The sequence below is a fragment of the Rattus rattus genome, chromosome 10, assembly GCF_011064425.1.
Source record: "Rattus rattus isolate New Zealand chromosome 10, Rrattus_CSIRO_v1, whole genome shotgun sequence".
NCBI classification, from domain to species: Eukaryota; Metazoa; Chordata; class Mammalia; order Rodentia; family Muridae; genus Rattus; species Rattus rattus.
Genome location: NC_046163.1, coordinates 5,994,178 through 6,017,377, shown reverse-complemented (window position 1 = coordinate 6,017,377; position 23,200 = coordinate 5,994,178). Strand labels below are relative to the sequence as shown.

Below are 23,200 nucleotides of genomic sequence, written 5' to 3'. Positions count from 1 at the left end.
AAGGTTGACATCATAGGATGTAAGATCTAGCCCCACATGAGAAGTTTGATATTATTTCTGCTTCAGTAGCCTGCACTATCCATTCTGATATTATGAAAGCTTGTGAGCAAGGAGAGCTTCTGGGTCAGCCTATGTTAGCCTCTCTGTGTTCTTTATCCAAAATAAGTGATGCTTTCAACAGTTATAGCTTGTCATCAAGTTATTGTAGGCAACCAAGATCCATAACAATAGCTTTTATTGTTTTAGTTATTGCCAGGATCTCCCTGACCCATCACTCATAGGGGGGCAGGCTGTGATTACCACTGTGATTTGTACTTAATTACTGTATCTTCTGGGAGCAGTATGGTCTATCTACCTCTGTACTTCTGTTCAAATTCCTTTATATATTCCAAAACACATTGGATTTCCACAAGGATTCTTCATATATCCTTAGTTTTAGTTACCTTCCTCTACTCCTGATATTCTACGTTTTATTGCATTTTGTGAGAGTGTATATTCTACAGACGCATCCCTTCCTAATATCAATAATACACTATTCTATTGGCAAATTTTAAACGTCTAAAAGGTGTGATCCTAGAAGAAAAGGAAAGGACAATATTGTTCTTTATCTTCAGCCCTCTGTTAGAGAGGTACATTTTCTATTATGGGCCAGTTTGTGAAGTTTATGGCAATGATAACATGTATGAGGAAACTTGTGTAGATTTGTGCAAGTTTGTTGACTGAATATAAAGGATTGAAGGACCAGTCTTGTGCTCCAGATGAACCTATGGCTTCTACCAGTTACTGGGAGAGTTGAGGCTAAATGAATCCTCTGCTCGTGGGATGGACTTGAGACTAGGGAGTTCCTGGGGCTTCCCAGGTGTCCATATCCCACTCCTGTGAGATTTGTTTAGGAAGATGGGATTCAAGATTTCTTATTATGTTAAAATATAACTTTTATTATGTATAGTTTTCCATGCTAGGTATACCTTTGTGTCCAATCTCAGAGTTCTAGAAGCATCTACAGCTCTGAGCTTAAATGATCACCTTTTGGGGTAATGCTACTTAAAAATAGTAATTGTTTTTCTCTTCTCTAATTACAATCATGAAACTTGACAACTTTACATGCTTTTCGTTTCAAAAGAAAAAAATCACTGCCACAACTCTTCTAAACTTGGAAAACACAGTATGTAGTTGAAGAGCTCCAGGCTATCCTTCACATGTTGAGGATGTTTCTGTCCCACCTCCTCTTTTCTTACCTTTCACCTGTGAGTACGGTTCAAGGAGCTTCAAAGACAAACACGTGAATAAACATGGCCCACATATTTTTTCTGCTTTGACTTTGTATCTTCTATTGAAATTTTATCTCCCTAAGGTTTCTTTTTATAAAGAATAATGATCCTTTCAATAACTCTCCTACGTCTGAAGTTCTTTTCAACCACATTTCCAGCTTTGTTAGTGGAAACTTGTGCAGTGGGCAGTGTCCCTGATCATTTTTATTCTCAACTTGACACAACCCAGTGTCTCCTGAGAAGAGGTTACAAACTTCAATTGATGACTGGCCTTGAATAGAATAACGTGTTGGCATAATTGTAGGAGGGCGTATTGATTGATGATTGATATAGAAGGGTCAGCCCATGTGGACAACAGTCTCCCTAGGTAGGCGGTTGTTAGCTAGAGAGCACTCACTCCATTGCTTTTGCTCCACTTCCTGCTTCAGTTGCAACCCCGACTTCCTTCCCTCATCAATAGATTGTGGCATGGAAATGGAAGCCCACTAAACACTTTCCAGGTTGCTTTTGTTCAGAGTATTTCTTTTACACAGCAACAGAAAGCAATCTAGATTATGCATGGAGATTACAATCAGGAAAACCTGTGAAGAGGATATTTTAGTACTGAAGAATAAATATTACACAATAAAAGAGCAAACAAAGAAGAGATGTTCACTACAGATTGAGTACCATTAATAAAGCACAGAAAAATGAGGATGCTGTCTTCAGCCAAGATACACTCGAGAATCAATCTTGGGTTCATGGGGAAACAATAAGCACTTTAAAAGCCCTCAGTTCTGAGGGAAGGGATGTCTGAGGATATAAACATGCTGACGTGTGTCTAAGCCATGTCTTCTCATGTAGAGCCGAGTACAGCAAATGAAGCTCTTCTTTAATGCATCACAACCACATGGAAGGCAAGAAATAGTGACCCACTTACTCTGTAGCAGTTATCAAAGGTTTTATTTTGCTCTGTAGTACAAGTGAACCTCCCTTATAAAATGCCTTCATTTTTTACTATCATTCATACGTAAACCTGGATAAAAGCAATGCTATAAAAATTTCTTCTAGACACAAATTAAATGCAAGAGAAAATTTGAGTTTCTATTGTAAAATGATAGTGTCTACTTGTCAAATTAGGTCAATAAGATTTAAATATTTCTAACTTTTTCTGTTAAGGTAGTAATAAATGACAAAACTATTGACTTTCCTTTTTAAAATTAATTAATTAATTAATTAATTAATTTATGTGTGTGCACATGCATATGTATGCAGTGTGCTTAGGTGTAAGTCAGAAGACACTCCTGGTAGTCAGTTCACTCTTTATACTGCTTGGGTTCTGGGAATCAAATGAAAGTTGTCAGGCCTCTATCAAAGCCTTCTCTCCTGCCCCTTTAAAACGACTTTTAAGCTGGTGATCTTGATTTGATTTTCTTCAAAAACAGTCTGTCCCGGGCCAGCTTTACTTTAGTCTATGTCCTAAGCACATAGGTATCTCTCCAGTAATTTTTATCATTTCATTAGGAAACAATATAACGATTATGCTTTCTTATTGTCCAGTCTTGTGATCATTGCAAACACCACATGGTCAAAGACATTTAGAATCCCTGAAGGTAATTCTCCTGGTTTATTGTCATTGTATGTAGGGACTTAGTACAGATGCTTTTACTTGGACACGGCCTTTATACTGTTGTGGGGAGAACTGAGGGATTAAAGGTTTTATAGGCATTGACAATGGAGGCTTTCTGCATTACTATGGAGTTAATACTTTATTTTTGATGGTATGTCTGATCTTTGAAAGCAGAGGATGAATTTCCTTATTATCAGCTCCGTGTAAGAATATTAAATTGTCTATATGCTAAGCGGTAAAGTCCTATTGGCAAACGTATTCGGCTGTTTAGGAATGTTTTGAAGTACAAATAATATTAGTTCTGAGCAGATGGATCTATTTCTTGAGGTAAGATTGAAAAGGGTCCTCTCCAATCTTGCCAAGGACTAGAAGTGTTCTTTGCTTGTCTTTAGAGACTGGTTTTCTGATCAATATGCTGCTTTATAAGTGAGAATGAGGTGGCATAGGGATATTACTAGGCACCACCCTTCACTGTCACCTGAAAGGCAAAACAGGCTGTTTAAACAGGGTGGTAGCATTTTATCTTGTTTGTGCTAGGGAAGAAAATGGACACTGAATGAAATAGCCTTTGCTAACTCACAGTAGAACCCTCGATGAGAATATTGTCAAAGCCTAAATAAGTAAGAGCACTGGCCTATTATAGTTCCACCTTGGAAATTTCTTCTGTTATTGGGATGATGGCTTCAGGGGAAAGTCAACAGAAGAAAGCAGAAGAATAAAATCAATAGACCCATCTCTGTACTCCTCAGTTAATCCAATAGTGAAGGAAGAAGGTGAGTGAAGACAGGGGCGTGATTTTTATAATAAGCAACAGAAGGAGTCAGAGACCTAGAAAAAAAAATATATATATATATATATATATATATATATATATATATATATAGAGAGAGAGAGAGAGAGAGAGAGAGAGAGAGAGAGAGAAGAGTGTCAGGGGAGGGAAGGACGGCATCATAAGTCAAGCCCCAGGGACCTATTAGACTCTCCTGTTACACTGTGTTCTCTCTCTGCTTTTCTCTCAAACCCATAAGTTGTAGGATGGTGTTTGGGAATTGAAAGTCATTTTTCCATAGTTTATTGTTAAGGAGTGCATAAGTAGTCCACTGTTGAGTTTGGCGCTCTCTCTCTCTCTCTCTCTCTCTCTCTCTCTCTCTCTCTCTTTCTCTCTCTCTCTCGTATTTTTTTATATATTTTATGTATTTACAATTCAAATGTTACCCCTTTCCAGTTCCCCTCTCCCATCCCCTCCCATGCTTCTATGAGACTGCTCTCCTCCCACCCACCCACTCCCACATCACCACCCTGGCATTCCCTACACTGGGGAAATGAGCCTTCACAGGACCAAGGGCTTTCTTAAGTAAGGAGACTACTTACAAAGCTACCCAGTCATAGTGGTGTAGGCAAATTTTCTAAAAATAACAGAAAGTAAAAGAGAGAGTAACATTTATATATATATATATATATATATATATATATATATATATATATATATGTCTAACATTATATAGGCAAACATCGACTACATGACAGATTGTTTAATTGAATGGTTGAGATTGATGAATGATAGATTGACAAAAATAGATAAAAGATATAAATGAATATAGCTTTAATATTCTCTTCAAAATGTGAATCATTTTGCACAGAGAAAAAGATTATTAAATATTTAGAGGCAACTTGGTCACTGGAAGTGTAAATTAAGGTTGATTTTTATAGGCTGTGTTGATTGCTTTTTTAAAATCTAAGCTCAGTGCCTTTCTAAATCAAGTGTAGCAAACATAGGTTGGTGTGATATAGGCATGTTTATTAAATTACTATGATTAGCAAAACTACTGAAGAGCCCTATTTTAATCATTAATTAAATTATCGGGCACTTCTTGACATTATGTATTTCCCAATTTACGTAGTTCAAGATCTACTTCACATGATTTTGCCAGACCAGGACCAAACTAAAGAACAAGCTGCAGGACAGCTGAAGGAGACACTTTCCACTGAACACAGTGAGTGCTCATAGGAAAACAAAATGGCTTATAGATAAATAGACACGCTTGCTGACACATGATTCCTGCTAAATCTGATTCCTGTAAAGAAGAAAAGCGGGTGTTTGTCCTCTGGGAGATGAAATCTATATTCAAACTAACCCAGATACGTTGGTAATTCCATTTCATGTGTTACTAAAATGAAAGCTTGTAGTATCATAGAAGACAAATCACAAAGGTCTAGAACTGGATGTGAGTTGAGTCATTTCAGTGATGTCTCATTGCCCAAATAAAGCACTAACACCAATTCTCACATAGGCTTCATTCTCTAAAGGGTATCAGCCGTTGGACATGATGTCTATGCTCTGAAAGAAAGGAGACCAATCACTGTGGGTGAAACCTGATGTGAGTGTGAAGGAAGATGGAGACCAAGCAGCATCTTTTCCTTTCCTTCCAGATTTATTATCTTTTTTTCCTTTTATAATCTCAATTATTTTTATTTCATTTTCATCCTACAGTTTTTAAAATGCCTTTTTTTCACCTTGCATAAATCTTGAGAGCAAGCATACTTTCGATGACTCCAGTAGACTTCTTAGCAGTTCACACATTTTCCAGGAAGAATAGGGAATCCGAACTCAATGGGTATTTTTTGAACAAATAAATGTAAACTCCTGCCTGTGTGCTGAGGGTTAGCTGAAAGCACTTCTTTTGTCTTTCGGACAGCTTCGTCTTCACTCCATTTATTCACACACACCTGCACTTCATTAAGGAACAGTCAAGTTTTCCTTTTTAGGGTCAGGAAAAAGCCATGCTGAAGCCCAGTGCGTTGACAATCTTTAGCTAAATATCTCACTTGAAGTAGTTCTGTCAGCTAGACTGGATTTGTCTGAGTGCCAAGCTAAAAGAGAAGGAGATTCTTCTTGGCAGCAGAATTTTTGAGACAAAGTCATTGCTCCCAAATTTGTTTCTTAAGACTTTTAAAAAATGCCCCAGTGTAGGGGAATGCCAGAAGAGGGGGGTGGGGGGGAGGGTGGGGAAGCACCCTCATAGAAGCAGGGGGAGAGAAGATGGGGTAGGGGGTTTCTGGAGGAGAAACCAGGAAAGGGGGATAACATTTGAAATGTAAATAAATAAAATACCCAGTTAAAAAACATGTGAATGCAAAGAAAGTGGGGTGGGGCAAAAGCATTCCTCTATTGGGCCCCCCTTTTCTGCAAGGAAGTTTTAGTATTTGTTCCAAACTCTCCCTGGGCATTTTCCCATGCTCAAGGTTTAATTACTCATTATGTACTTCTCTCAAGAGGGAAGACTCACCATGGGCTCAGGCAGAATTAAGTAGATCCTTGTATCTTCAGGGCCTTTTCTTAGGTTCTCTTGAGAAGGAATTGATTCTACATCAAGATACAATGTGGAAACCCAACTGCATTTTGATGATTCTTCTGTTACCATGACCTTGATGTAGAATGCATGGCCTCTCACTTTATGTTTGGTCTTTTTAAATTCTCCTTTTACTTCTTTATTAAGAAGTAAATTTATTTGCCTGGCATACAATGCAATATTTTGATATATGATCATATTGAGGGACGAGTGACTTAAAGTAATAAGTGTCTGTTTCATCTGCTTTTGGGGAGAGAATCCCTAATATATTACTCTTTAGACATTTTCAAGCATGGCAGTTATGACCTCTCATCACCATGCTGTACAATAGAACCCTTGAGCTTATGTCTCCAAAGACCTGCTATTCTTTAGGCTTTAATAATATTTATTACTCTGGAAAAGCTTTGCTGATATTGCACCAATGCTTTACAGATTTGGAACTCTGACCCAGATTCCTATGTTGCTGTTTGAAGAATCTATAGACATTTTCAATTTCGTGTTTCCCACATTGTTTTCTTCACTGTTTTCCCAGGTCCTTTGAGGATTTCTTAATGTGCCAATAGCCCTACAATCATCTTTCTTCCAAGGACTCCTAATAAAGTAGTAATGTATGCTTAGTAGGCTCAGTGCCATTGGCCTTTAGCTCATGCTGAATCTATTTGGAACTGCAATTTTGTTTCTTCTATTTGCCATCCTCTCTCACCATTTCTCATACCATTTCATGTACTGGTATCGATTACAGTTTTCTAATGAATTTTCCTTTCTTTTTTCTTCTTCCAGACAATGTATGTCATGTATAACTCTGCAGGTGGAATTCCTCTGTCTACATTCTCCCTTTTTCATAGGCCGAATAGCCTGTTAAATTCCATAACATATTCAGAGGCTCATGAGGGCAAGATATGGATACCTTGGAATGGCCAAAGCCTTACATGCCCAAACTTTCCCTTTTGATAGTGAGAAGCAAAAGAACACTTGGCAGTTCTTTTAAACGTAAAGGGCAGAACCCTTCTCTTGGTTTTGTTGGTGCACTCTGGATGCACAGAGGTTGACGTTCTTAGTAATGGAGGTGCTAAGCATAAGGAAGGAATTGCCACATTTCGGAAGCGATGCACCATTCTTAGCTGTCTGATGACAGGATGTCACCCAGTTTCAGTAAGAGTCTCTCATCTGTAAAATTGAAATAACATTAGAGTTGTCAGGAAGATCCATTTTGAAAGAAGAGAAAAATCACATCACAACACTTAACCCATGAAAGACTCCAAAAGCACAAATTATTCATTTAAAAAATAATCATTTACACATTTATTTAGGGCAGTTCTACAGGCTAAGCACCATGCCATGGATTTGGAATGGAGATGAATACATCAGCCAACAATATGAGAAAAACCAAAGCCAATTGGAAGGAGAAACACAAAATCAGATTACATGGGTCTATTACCATGAATCTTACAGTTCAGGTGTATAAAAAGCAAATTCCGAAAGGAAGATTAAATTAACATCCTAGAAGAGCAAAGGACTTCGCCTTTAAAATTCCTATTAAAATGAAAATGCCTCAGCCTCCTCATCTGTAAAATTAGAGTTAGAATCTGGTCCAACGGGAAAGTTTCTTTCATTAGTGGAGTTATATTACTTATTCCCTTTGCAAAGTGGTTTAATTGTAAGTACTTAGGAGCCAGTAGATGCTGGCCTACACACTGGGCACTTGATTGACAGCCTGGATGCTGGGATGAGATAGTGTGAGTAGTCAATCCTTATCTCTAACCCAAGACCCCTATGCTGAGTTGTCACATGGTAGAATGTCCCGAAAGTATTGCCAACATGTTGAACACTGTCCTGGGAATTTCCATATAGGAATCACATTCAAAGCTGACTGGATTTCAGGAAGTTTACAGACTTCAATATGAGAAGGGTAGAGTGATATTCTATGTAAAATAAAGTGATAGGGAGGAGTTCAAAGTTGGTATATTATTAATCAAAATATAGTCAGTAATTATCTCCAGTATTTCTGAGAGCACAAACGAAAAATATAGCAAAGAACAACATTCTGAAGGACTTGAGCATGGCCATTCAAGCATTTATAGGAAGTGTTGCTTGTGAGTTTAAGTTTGACTAGTAGCATACCCATGTATCAAACAAAGTAAGAGTTTAAGGGAACACACGCCTTAAGAACACTACGTTAACCTGGATGTTCCATAGATACTGTCAGAAGCTATTGGACTCCTTGGCCTGGGACAAAGGGTAGTTCATCTAGCCACAGCATTGTCTGTAGTAAACTGTCTTCATTATGTCAGTTTCTTCTACTCCGTTTACAGTAATGAAACACCAGGCATATACTGCCTACATACATAGTGGCTGCTGTGACAGGAGAGGACACCTGTAGAGTCCCTGCCCTCTTATCAGGTGGCTTAAAATAATACTGCCCAACTGTGTCCGAGGAGGTGACATCATCTCTCTCTCTCTCTCTCTCTCTCTCTCTCTCTCTCTCTCTCTCTCTCTCAATGCTAAAATTGCATGTCATAAATAATATGGTGGTTTTCAAATTATAGAGGAAGGGCTGCCTCTATTTTATGAAACAATATAGTTTTCATGTCTCTCACAATCTGAGACTGACTGATAGCAAACTTGCAAACCTTGTAGAGTATTTTCCCGATATATTACTTTGTAGTGTTCACATGTAGGCCATCATTAGAGTTAAACTCTATAATTAAAATAATCTATTTGGAAAATTATAGTATTCTGCTTTTGAAATTGTTACGTTTTCAAAGGGCATGCTTTCTGATGCCTCGACTGCACACCCTGGGGCAGTTCTGGCTATCAAAGACTGAGTGTGCTTCCCGGCAGCTTCAAGTGATACCTACACCCTATTGCTCCAAGCACATCCAGGCACAACAGATTTGAGGTGTGCCGAAATAGAGAAAATAGGATCAGTGTTCTGGTTCCAGGAAAGAGAGCAGGAAGAAGCACTACATTGAGGGTCAGGAGAATGGAATTCTCACTTTGTTCTCTATTGTCCATCATGGCGCTCACCTTGAGCAGGTGTATTATTATCTGTCGGACTTCCACTTTCCCCCTTAAAAGGTGAAGATAGAGAAATGTCCTTACTCCAATTCTATGGGAGAGGGGTAATATGTGGAATATGGAGATGAAATTGTGCTATGAAGATAATCTCTGTATGAACCACACGCTGCTTGTTTTCTACCACAACTTCTCTCACTGAAGGGATGTATTGAGAATGCTACAGGGTTTTCCCAGGTGTGACACATGAAACCCTCTTTCCTGTCAGGTGGACACATTGGAAGGCTGATATCATTCCGTGAATCTACCTCTAACTGCTTGTATCTACAGCCTCATCTATCATGACTTTAGTGATAGATTAAAATTAATGTCTTGTCATTAAAATAACTATTTTATCAAAATAAACTCTAATTTATTCATTTAATGTTACTCTTCTACATACACCTCTTGACATTAAGGCAGAGTATTAAATAAAACGTCTTTAAGGAAATGGAATCAGGGACAGGGGTAATTTAATCATACTTTTATTAAGAATTACCAATGGTCATATTTTTATATAAATAAGTCCTCTGGTTTTTTTTTTTTTTTTTTTTTTTTGAGAGAGGCTTCTCTGTGTAACAATCTTGGTTGTCCTGGAACTCTATCTTTGTAGACCAGGCTGGACTGAAACTCCGAGATCTCCCTGCCTCTGTCTCCAGAGTAAGTCCTCTGATTCTTTTTAAGTCCATGGCTCTCTGAGCTCTTGACGTGTAGCTTCTTCTAATTCTGTGATCCTAGTCTGGGTCCTGGAAATGAGAACTAGTACTCTCACTAGTACAAAAGTGTAGGAAAGACCAGTACAATCCTGTATTTGTGAGATGTGGAAATGGAGGCTTGAAGGAGTTGAAGCTTGCCTGACCTTAGAGCTGGAGAGTTGAAGACCCAAGCCTCAGGTCTCAATTTCTAATACCACATACAATTTCCCACCCTTTATCCTGGCAGGAAAAATGAATGCTCCTCTAAAGTATTCCTTTCCTCCTAACTTTAAGCTATTTTCCCCTCACACTAATTTACTCTCCAGTGTAATTTCTTCCTAGCTAAATTCGGCATCTATTCAAGTTGGGTGGATTGGAAGGAAGCCCCAGGAACCACAGGGCTCCCAAGAGAACTTATCCCAGTGAAAATCCCTTTAGGTGTGTGTGTGTTGGGGTTGGGGGTGTACAATGTGGAGATAGTGGCTTCAAAGCTTCAAAGCTTTTAATGACTTTGCTAACTCTAATTGCTTTTTAGCTAAGACTGGATTCCCATTTGCTAGTTTATTCTTATATCTTATATAATCCACATGGCTTTTCTTTATGACCCTGTAGGAAATTCCTGTGGTGATAATTCTGTGTCAAAGATCTTTGAAGATCTGTTACCTTTTATAGAGAGGGAGATAATTATTTGTAACTCATTTCCCAACTATTTCAAGACAGAATAAAAGCTTAAAAGATATGTTGACTAAATTCCACACATCAATCTGCTCACTCTCAGAATTCTGAAACTCAGTGTGTGAACTCTGCTTGGTTTCTTTTTTTATTCTTTGTACAGGAGAGTTGTGTGGTACATTTTAGACCCATTTGCAGGTCAAGGTATTTTGATCTTCTTTTCATATTAGATATAAGAGTTCTCAAAGGAGATTCACATTTTCTTGTAATCCTATTTTGAACATCATATCATACTTCCTAAGTTCAGCTTTATACACCTTCATCGTGTCCAGGTACACCTTTACTACCTAACATGAGTTGAAGAGTCCGTACTTATAATGTAGATACAGTTCTCAGTGTTATATTATTTTGTTTTCTGCTAAGAAAATATAGGTGGGAATTCACAGCAGAAATGTAGGAGGTGTGAAGTGACTTTTATGTGATCATTCTTGATATTTAATGTTAGAAAACAAATACCAGAGTATGACTGGGAATTATGATGTTTAGAGAATGGACAAGAAAATGCAAAAGCCAGGACAGCAGAAGATCCTGTAGAATTTCACAAGAAGTTACACTGGGATGGACTGCTGGGATGAGTGAAGCAAAGAAACCAGACAAAGGGTGAGGCATAGAGTTTACACATAGGTGTGTGTCCATAGGTAATTTTGGACATTGGGAGGTAAGGTTGTCTGAAGGGATCTAGAAGGAACACTTGCAAAAAAGACACGTAGTGTGTGGATTATTTATCAATATCCTTTAATAACGTGGTGGCCCTGTCCACAGGTTCAAAGGTATATTATCATTTTAAACTCCATAATTACTACAGTGCTCATTTCTTCCTGCTTTCTCAGTCTCCTTCCTTCCTCCCTCCTCTCCCATCTTTGTTTCTGTCTATCTCTGTCTGTCTCTGTTCCTATCTCTGCTATGTATGTGTTTTTCTTTGGGGATGTTTCTTTTTGAGCAGTAGACTAGCCCATTTTCTTGGCAGTGTAGTTAACCCTTGTGTTCCTATTACAGCGCTTCAAGTGTCAGCATTTTTAATACTTGAACCCAACATTAAGTCACTGTCAGGTTCACACCAGTGCCTTTTCAGTATTTACAGATGAAGGCTGGGAATTCACATATAACTTCCGCAGATTTGTTCTAACTGGTTCTCTTTCCTCTACCCACCAGCTAAGCAAGAGAGGGGAACTATTTGTATCCAGTTTGAAAGATGGAGGTGCTGATGTCTCTCAGACATAAATTCCTCTTGAAAGCATCCCAGAATGTAGCATTAGGTTCATGCTAGAACTTTCTCTTTACAGAGTAGCAATTAGTAAGTATAATTTTTTGAAATAGTTTATTTGTATCCATTTGTTCAAGTTCTGTGCTTAAAAGCTATAACACAAGTCTATTTTTCATTTAAACACCCTCAAACATTTAAACACACTAGCACTGTGCTTTCTATGTGATCTTGCCCTATCAACGAGCTCTATCCTTTCAATGTTTCCTCTGACAAATATTTTGTATTACTTTATTATAAAAAACATGATAAACTTAATTACCTCTTAGTGAAGTATAATTTAATTTTTATATAGTCACTATTTAAAAATATACCATTGAATTTTGACCTGGATTATTAACACCTTGAATTGATTTGCCTTCTATTTTTCTTTGTAAATCAGCCAGAAAGAACAGAATCCCTTTGGTTTAGGATACAATGTAGATTTCAATGGACTTTCTAGATTTAGAAAATATTAAAATGGAAGATATTTATGCACGGAGATTAAAATCTCATCTAATATTGTATGAAGGAGCTTCCACCTGGCCATACAGGTAATTCCTATCTCCTTATATTTCCTCTATGTAAATTAACTGGAGTGCTTTCAAGCTTGAAACTCTACATCATTGTCCCCGCCCCACCAGACACACAATGGGGTACATTGCGATAAACTCTCAGGAGGTGTCAAGGCAAATGCTAGTCCTCTATGAGTCAATTTTGAGCAATATCATCCAATGAGCAGTTCATGTGGTCACACATAGGAAGGACATATGCAACTTTAAGATTCTAGTAGCTATACATTTTTTAAAGGCAAAAATCAAGCAAATGTGCTAGTACATGTCTTTAAACTCACTATTTAGAAGATCGGCGTTGGAGGATTATGAGTTTGAGGTCAGTGTGGGATACATAACAGATTCTAATACTCTGTGCTACATCATGATATCCGCCCCTCCTCCTAAAAAAATCCTTAGAAATTGTCCAGTAACTGTTAACTCAGAAATCCCTGTTGTCATTCTTGACCCTCACAAAATTCATCCAGCCGTTTTAGTTATTGTTTTTACTATAGATTTTTATTTTTGAGACAAAAACTCACTTATGACCTTGGACTTTTTAATCCTTTTTCCTCTCCTTCAAAAATGTAAGGATTACAGGTGTTATCATCTTCCCCTCTTTTAGGGAATGCTGGGGGAGTTGGATCCTAGGATCTCATGCCCACTTGGTAAACTTTCCCCCAAATGAGCTACATCTTCAGGTCAAAAAATTCTTCCTTTACAGGCCATTGAATTCATCTCACGTTTGTGATTCTACATTTCACAAACCAAAACCCTAGGGTTAGAAAAACCTTAAGTGTATATCAACTCCAAATAGAATGATAGGAAATGGCCTCCCAGATGCTGCCTCCAACATAGCTCCTGCCAATGTCCTCAGCACATCACAGTGGTGACAAATGGCTTCAGATTTGGTGACTTTCTCCTCAGGCTTTTTCTTTCTCTCCTTATTTACTATGTCAAGTATGAATGTGCCATTGGTAGACTCTTCCAGATGTTATGTTCCTAGGTGAATGAAATGTTGGTAAAGTCTCCACATAGTCGATGTATCATTTCTACCTTACCACACCTCTGTGCTTTATTAGTGAGCTGGCATTTGCATATAGTAAAGTATTAAGATGGCCAGTCTATTTTTTGTTCTTTTCTTTTTAAAAAATGTTTTCCTTGATTACTTTAATTATTCATTTACATTTCAATTGTTGCCCCCTGTTGTCTTCCTACCCAGTCTCTCCTCTGCAAACCCCCCATTCACTCCCCCTCCCCTTTGCCTCTAAGAAGGTGCTCCTTGACCCACATACCCACTACCACCTCACCTCTCTAGTGTCCCCTTTACGCTGGGGCAACAAGCCTCCACAGATAGTTAGCCTTAATGGATGTTTAAACACATTTGTCAGCCCCAGAAAGTTTCTCTGACCCTTCCCATCCTATTCCGCTCCCCAGTACATTAAAGAAGCAGGCAACTTAGTTTATCATATCCTATGGTTTTATACAAACAGCATCACATACTGTGTGCTATTTTGTGTTGTCTTTTATTCATTTTTCCAAGGTTGAGTAATTGAATAAACCGTTGTGATTTATCAGTTGGATGCTTGTTGAATGTCAGGGTTAGGTTGGGGCTCTTTTCTTTCTCTCCTTTAAAACCATTATTTATAAAAATGTAAAACCACTGTGGACATTCTACAATGTGGACTTTTTTGGATTAAAAAATGCTTTCATTTCTCTTGGGTGAATAACAGAATAAAACTGCTGTATAATTGTGTGGATATAGTTTATAAAAATCTCCATGTAGACTGGACTATTTTACACACCAGCCAGCCATATAGAAATATGCTATTATGGTTGTTATATAAACCTACCAACATTGGGTGTTTGTAAACTTTTTGCTTTGTGCTTTTTTGGTGTTTGTGAATTGGCATCTCCTATAGGTTTTGTTTGTATCTTCCCATGACTGATAGTGTTAAAGGTTCTCTACTACACTTTATAAATATCCTCTTCTGTACTATTAAACCCCTATCCCATAGAGGTCACACAAATTTAGAAGTGCTGAGACCCAGAAATTTGACAATAGTGACAAAATGTGTATATGTGAAACCACTCTATTCTGAAGGGTATACAGGTCTGGGGTGGATTCAGGTGGTCTTGGTCATTTCAAGTTGATTGGCTTTGAGCCAAACTCAACATATTTGAATGCAAGGCTGTAATTGAGCTTCCCTTCTGGACAAATCCTGATGATATTTGTCCTGTCCCACTTCCCTTCCCATTAAGTATACAGTTTTATTCAGTGCAGTGCTGTGACTGTACCATTGCCTGGGCTACTCCCAACTATTTACTCCCGTGCTGTAATGAGCACAACTTGGTATTTTTTTCTTTGCTTTGCTTTCCCATTCTGTCATTCAATATTATGCCCTCCATCTGTTCCGTCATGCAAATGCATAACGGTATTTTCCTTGAATTTCTTTTTCCCTTTCAGCTGGAACGCTGCTCCGCAGCAATCCGTTGAGTGCTAACTGCTGTGCTAATGCACAGCCTCTACCAAGTGGCTATGTTGATTGATGGCCAGCCGGGTCTGTGCATGGAGTTATTTCCAAGTCAGGTTAACTAGAACACACTTAATCATTCTCCTTCTCCCAGAAGAACATCTGAGAAACTCTTTTGATGATAAATTTCATGGCTGAAGAAACTAAGTAATGAGAGGATCTGCTGTTTTGGATCAAAGAGGGACACTTACGAGGTAGTTTTGATTTTAGTATGGAGCCAGTGTCGTAGAAGTGCAATTCACTAAGCAGCGCTGATTGAGGGCCATACGCTCTGCTGCAACCGCAGCCAAGACATGTTCCCAATTAACACAGCTACATGGTGCCTGGATTAAACAAGGGAAGGACTCTCTTCTTATCTATTGAATACTAGGTATGGAATCCTTAACTTTCTACACCAGCCCCTTCAGGGGTTTTGTAGTCAGCATACTGGGGAGCTTAGATGGCTGAAGTGTTAGATATCCTTCACGCTGTCCTTTGATGGTGGTAGCAGTGGCACTGTCTACATAATCACTGTGAGATGCTCTTAGAAACCATGTCGAGCGGAGGGCTGTCTCTTGGAGATCCCACCACTAGCAATTTATTTCTTTTCTTGTTGAGGAAAAAATGTCTTCAAAGGCAGATGCCTTAGTAAAAGGGAAATATATTATGACAAATATCTTATGACATTGTCTGTCAAGGATAATTCCTAGAAAATCAGGAAGACTAGATTCTGCTTAATATTTTCTAATGTGTTCTTAGAATTATAAAAGAAGTATATTATGCAATTTTGATCTAATTTAACATCTCTCTCTCTCTCTCTCTCTCTCTCTCACACACACACACACACACAGAAACGCGCACATGCACGCGCACATGGGCGGGGAGAGGCATACACCGTAGCTGAGTCTTTATAACTATAGTTATGCGTGTGCATTCATTGAGGAAAGAAAAGAACAGTGACATCTTACTACACAAATACAGAATATTTGCTTGTCACTTTTAAATAAGCTGGTAGAGGAACTCTTTACCCAGCATTCACCCTGTATTAAGTGTCATGAATCATCTAGAGGTGATTTAGGATGTAATGGACCCCTGTCTAGGATTTATATAAAAACACACCACATTCTATACAGAACTTGATCCTCCACGGATTTTGACATGTGACGGATGTTTCTGGAACTAGTCTCCTGAAGATATCAAGGGATACCTGTATATTTCTCTATGACTTTCCTTTGCCTTTTGATTTCTTTTTTATGATGTCTATTCCTTATCATGAAAATAGCTTAGTGGCCACTGTATATATTGTACATATTAATATTTTCACTGCCATTTAAAAGAATATTTAAAGTTAATTTCCTTGTTACAGATAATTTATAGAATATTTAACCCACCTCAAAAAATTGGGGAAAATGTCTTCCTTGGATTTATTCAATTGTAAATAGCTTACAATGATTTCTTGAAATTCAATTGCTGTTTGAACGTTTTAAATTTTAATTGGTAATACCAAAACTTGTACCAGAAATGTTGTACTATTTAAAGTTTTAGGAATAAACAAAAATGCTTGTTTTTTAACTTTCTTGCCTGAATTACACAGTCTCAAAAAAGCACTGTCAACCTGCTGAGAGAATCATATTATTTATAATGTATGTCAGAGGTCATTAATGACAATTTAGGCATGCTATTGAGCACCCATTGTATGCAGAAACTTTCTTAAACATTCATAATACAACAGAAAAGCCGTAGTTTTATGGCTTTACTTCCTCTCTTGTTTACATTCTAGTAAGAGAAGAGAGAAAATAGAGAAAAATAAAGCACTAAAGGCTCATGGGTAATACAAGGAAAAATAAAGCAGGCTCCGAGAAGAGATAGTAGTAAGGAGATGGGAGGGGTTGTATAGTACTTTTAGCGAGAAGGTCAGAAATGTTTTTCTTCAGTGGTGACATTTGTGCAGAGAGTTCTGTTAAAAAGATGGACAGTGCCCCTCTCTGGGAAGAGTATTTCAAGCAGAGGAGAAGCCAAGTGCAAAGTCTTTTGGCACCAGTGTGCTTGGAAGGTCACCAGAGCAACAGAGAGATTCTCACATGGAGAAGTGGGAAGCCGAGAGGGGCAAGAGAGAGCCTGAGTGTTATCCTGTGGCCACAGCAAGATGAGACCAGGGGGTGCTGGCCGCTGGAGGGCTGTGGAGTTAGTAGATAAAAGAGATGTCAGATTTCTCTAAGCCTTTCCCAGAGGTGAAACAACGGCCTTGCGGCGTGAGAATAAACCTGAAGGCAGACAAGAAAGGACATGTAGAGAAACATTAATAATAAAGCCAATTAGATAAAAGAGAGATCAATAGATTAGAAGTTGCCAGGGGCCAGTGGTGTTTGGATGCCATTATGATGAGCAACACAGAAAAACCAGGAGGTGTGACATTTCTGGGCTTGGTTGTACTGTTGGCTATGTAAATCTGTGCAGGAACTAAAATGCACACACATGTACACACAGGCACATATATGTCCACATATGCACACATGCATATGCACACCCACACATGCACATAATCATACACATATACATGGGCACACACAAACTCATATTCACATACTGCTCCATATACACACAGAGAGACACATAGAGATACACACAGAGATACATGCATATGGATTATATGCACATACATGCACAGGCACATATATATATACACACACACATGCACATGCATGCACACATGCATCCCTGTACATGAACTCACGGAACATACACACACACCTACATATGCACACACACACACACACACACACCTACATATGCACACACACACACACACACACACACACACAAAAAGAAACACATGCATAGACATGCATAGACATACACACACAGGAAAGTACACGGTGGGACACAGTTTTATTCATGATTATGGTTCTGGTAAATTTTCACAGGAGCTGAAATTCCTAGAAACACATGCTCTGTTAAGAATGTCATTAGATGATGAGAATTGTATTGAATGTGTAGGTTGCTTCTGGTTATTTTTACAATATTTATTCTGCCACCCCATGAACATGAGAGGGGTTTTCCATTTTCTAGTGTCTTTTCCAATTTCTTTCTTCAGTGCTTTATAGTTTTCATTATAGAAGTTTTTTCCCCTTCCCTGGTTAGCTTTATTTCTAGATATTTTTGAGGCTATTTTGAATGAGATTGCTTCCTTGATTTCTTTCTCAGCGTGCTCATTATTTTTGCAAGTGGATTTTGTGTCTTTGTACTTTGCTGAAGGTATTTATTAGAACTAAGAGTTTATGGTGGGATTCTTAGACTCCATAGGGGTCTTCATATCATATCCTCTGAAAATACGGGTAATTTGACTTCTGTCTTTCCTATTTGTATGTTCTATTTTTTTTTACTCTTGATTTATTTCTCTACCTAAGAATTGAATCTAATAAAAGCAGACAGAGTTTGACACTGTTGTGTAAACCTTGACTTTAGAGGAAATGCTTTCAGCCTTTCCTGATTCGACTCTCCAAAGACTTACAAACTGTAGGTGCTGGAGAGAGGCCTCTGTAGACAAGAGCATATTCTGCTCTTGCGGATGACCTGAGCTCTATTACCAGCACCTATGTCAGATACCTCACAACCACCTGTCCCTCTAGCTCCAGGGGCTCTAACTCCATCAAGAAGCTGTGACACATTCAGTTTGACGATGCATGAATAGATACACAACCCTCACCCCACCCCAAACACACAAACACACTTAAAAATAAAGTGATCTAAAAATAAGAAAAAATGGCTAAGAAATATCTCAAAAATATTTATTGTTCCTAGCAACTAGTGAAGTGAAAATCAAAACAACTTTGAGATTTTATGTTACCGTAGTCAGAACGGCAAATATCAACAAAGCAATTGATAGCAAATGCTGGATGTGATGTGGGAAAAAGGAAAGCTTCATTCACTGGTGATGGGATGGCAAACTGGTCCAGCCTCTCTTCAGTGTGAAGAATTCTCGAAAAGCTAAAAGAATTCTCAAAAGGATCATTGGCACAACTCTACAACTAACTCCTTGACATAAGACTCAGTATCCTACTTCGTAGATACTCCATCCACCGTATTCGTTGCTGCTCACTATTTATAATAGCTAGTAAGTGGAAACAACCTTACTGTCCTTCAGCCAATAAATGGATAATGAAAATGTGGTTCATATACTAACATAAAGCAGGGTGGAATCATGACCTTTGTAGGTACATGGGCAGAACAAATAAAGATCACATTAAGTGAGGTAAACGAGACCCAGAAAGACAAACACGGCATATTCCTCCTCCAGAAGCTTCCATCCCCATATCTGCATGTTTAAGTCATATCCTGGAGTAACTTTATAAACAAGGAAAGTTAAAACATTTACATCATTTCCAGGGTTGGTGGAAAGCATTAGAGAGGGGAATAGCAGGGCACACATCATCTGAGAGTTGAAATGAGAAAAGGAGGCACTCTAATTAGAGAGGAGAAAGGGATAAAAATATAGAAGAAGGAGGATGAAAAGGAGCAAGGATGTTTAAAAAGTCATTTTGAATCATACTATTAACTATCTACCATAATGACCTATATCACACATAAATTGGTATATGTATATAGTTTAAAGAAAATGCCCACCTGGGTTCACAATACTCCCTCCATGAGCCAAAAATCATCTAACAAAATTCCCCAAACCAGGCATGACAATCCTTATTTTTGACTTTTTGGTCATAAACTATTGCTATTGGCTTTGGTTTTCTTCAAGAGCTAGAAGATAAAGATCTTTTGTCAAAGATACCATGCATAGCAAACACAGAACCCAAAGGACCTAGAGCAGGAGTTGACCAGAAAAATCTCTTCCCTGAGGACTAGTTTTAGGTATTAGAAGGCATCATGCATGCTTCCAAGGGAGGCAACCAAAAATCCTGCCCAGCTATGATGTCTATGAACCGTAATGGTAAGTGTGGCATGTTAAACCTAAGATTATAATAGAGACACACACACTTTAATGGTAACCAACCACAGCTCTCTAATTTGATTTAAGTTCCATTTAAGAAGAGAGAAATTTGGTACAGCAAACCTAGCCAAGAACTAGTGCAGTCATGAATCGTGGAGAAGAGACAACAGCTACACCAGCACAATCCCTGGCTACATTTAAGTATTTTCCTTATGCCCATAGATAAGTGTGGTCCTCAGCTCTCATCAAGGAAGCTTGCCTTGAAGGGAGACCACTACAGAAAGCCACAAATATTCAAAAGACTTACTTATAGAGCTTAATCCCAAGTAATAAATCTGTAAACCAACTTCAGCTTATTTATAAGCCTCAAGGATTGTAAGAGTCTGCTGTGAGGTCGGGTCTCCTAGAAATATTAGAAAGTACACCCATACAGTCATAGCAACGTGAGCTAAACAAAGGCAGTAGCAGTACACATGCTAATGTGGATGGGGGAAGTCCTCACCTCATCCTTACACAAGAAAATTACAGACAAAAGGAATGCTGAGAATGGGAGAAATATTTTTCTTCAACAAAGAGCACAGCAGTTAGTTATCCAATAACAAATGGTCAGCTCTGAAAATAACTACCTACAAGTAATATTGTAGAAATCACTGAGAAGTTTATTTTATGCATTAGGAGTGTGTGTGTGTGTGTGTGTGTGTGTGTGTGTGTGTGCACATGCATGTGCATGTGTGTGTATGTGTGTATAGAAACAATTAAGAAAAACAAAAAAGACTGAGTTTAAAGAAAGCAAGAGGGGATGTTAATATTTGGGAGAATTTGGAGAGAGAAGAGGGAAGGGAAAAATGATGGAAATTCTTCATAATCTCAAAAAATAGGGGAAATAATTTTTTAAAAAAATGCTAGGCATGTTATTTGAGTGTGCTTAATTCTAACATGTCTACAGGGTAATAATAGCCAGAATTTGTTGTCAGTCAAAGTGAAAGATATCTAAGATGTCGCCTAATCTTTATCTATTATCTGTCATCTATCTATCATCTAAACACACACACAATATATATATATATATATATATATATATATATATATATATATATCCCTTATACATGTGCTCATGCACACACATATGCACAACATATTTTCCAGAAACCAAAACAGAGGTGGGGTAGGAGACTAGCTTCATAGATTTGCCCAAGTATTTTCAGATGTCTCAGCTCCCCTCCATGCTGCTAATGTCCCCATCTGTGAAAAAACCCCTACCTTATGTACAACTGCTACTACTCCTAGATGTGCCTAACTGCTTCCTTCTTCTGCGATGGACCCCAGTTTTCATGTGCAAATCTTAATTCCTCTAGTCAGATTGTAAACCCACCAGGAGGCAGTACCAGACAGCCTCCACTCCAGGACGTTTTGCAGTGCCTAGGAAAAGCCTACTCTGGCAGATGCCTGCTGTAGCCTCAGCAGCCTCTCCAGGATGATCAGAGGACAAGGTAGCTCAGCACCAGCATAGGGAGGATGGAGGGCTCAACACTTTTACTCCAGTTTTAATGCTGCTGGCATGTTGTATGAGACAGTGGCCTATGGTAAAGAGATGTTGTTTCCCTCCAAGATAGTTTATTTTATGAAGAATGCATTTCTTTTGAAAGTCCACTGCTTATCTCTCAGAGATTACAAGGGTTAAGTGTCGAATGCAGGCACATCCACACTTTCTATGTATAGTTTCCCACTTCAGCATTATTAACAAGTATGTGTCATATTCTGACCTTAATGGCTCCTATTAACCACACTCTAGTGACACTACACGTTATTATTAACTCTTGCTTTTAAGATCGTCACTGATTGGTAGTTCTTTCATCTACCCAGCTCTTATTGGTGGACAATCTTTCTCTTGGCCTGTCACCTTTACTTTTTTCCTGTACTTCCTCTGCCTGTTTCTGGGGATTTTTTTGGTTTTATGTTTCAAATCTTTTCCAACTTTTAAGACAATTTATAGGAACATTAAACAATGCACATGCCTTTGAATTGCAGATAAGGGTTTTAATCTGACCTGACCCCAGGATCTCTATGTGAATGTGGACCATAGGAATATGAAGAGTCTCAGTTGACTTAGGAAAAGCCTCTCTTTGGGGAAAAGAATTAGAAATGGATATCTTAATGTACCTAAATTGAGGTGCTGCCATGGCAAGAGGACGATGAGCTAGACCTCACTTCATGTTTATCCTGGGATGAGAGGAAACCTTGTAATTTGAATTGTATTAGCATATGCGTGGCAGTGTAGGTTGAAATTTTCAGTCATCTTCAGGATCATTCCTCCTTGCTTCTCTTTGCCCTTTTCTTTCTGCTTTATTCCATCTCTTCTTCCCTCCCTCCCCTGCCCTTCTTCCTCCCTCTGTTCATTCCTTCATTCTCTGACAGGATCTCGTGAGTCTCATACTGGCCTTGGACTCCTTGTGTATCTGCTAATGACCTTAAAGTTCTAATACTCTTGTCCCATGTGGGCATCACTGTGCCCAGTTGATGCTACACTGGTGATGGAATTCAGGACTGTGTGATACATACAATTCTACCACCCAATCTACAACCCAGCCCTGCTTTTTTAACTCTTTCGAATGTGTATCAAATCTTTGCTGTTAAATGCTACCTTTAAAATCTAACTTTCTGCATTCAAATTGGAAATATTTAATCAAGTTATATTGATATCTTGTAAATGCTCACTGTGTGCTTGTAAGAAATAAGCAGGTCTGACGTTTACAGGGTGAACAGGGCACAGCAAATATCTGTTCTTATGTATGGGGTGAGAAGACTCTAATTCAATTTGTGTGCTATTCTTGCTTAATGTCTGCACAGTGCACATAAATTTCCATCGTGGCAAATGTTTATTCCTAACTATTCATTTTCAGAAGTTGTGTGTGTGTGTGTGTGTGTGTGTGTGTGTGTGTGTGTGTGTGTTTCTTGGTCAAAGATACTTGGTAATCTGAGACCTTGCAATACTGAGCCTCTGGCAAAAGTGGTGTTAACAATAGAGTTTTAGAAACTTAATTGGAGGAAATGGAATACTTCTTGAAGGAAAAGTCACTATCCTGAAGATCAAATATGCTCCAAATGGACAGGGAGTGTGTGAGGCCTTGGGAAATGGCGGGGTTGTAATTTTAGTTTTTAATGTGTGTTTCATGAAAGTCAGAGTGAATGCATGTGCTAGCCTCTGGATGGAATTCTAGGTTCGTTAAACCATTGTTGACGAGT

The 23,200-nt window shown here is 38.4% G+C and overlaps 1 protein-coding gene across 1 annotated transcript in view; it reads left to right on the top strand.

Annotated features, from left to right (window-relative positions):
• LOC116911550 (thrombospondin type-1 domain-containing protein 7B) overlaps positions 1-23,200 on the top strand; it is an 852,321-nt gene that overhangs the window by 343,109 nt on the left and 486,012 nt on the right. The gene's annotated exons all lie outside the window — the stretch shown is intronic.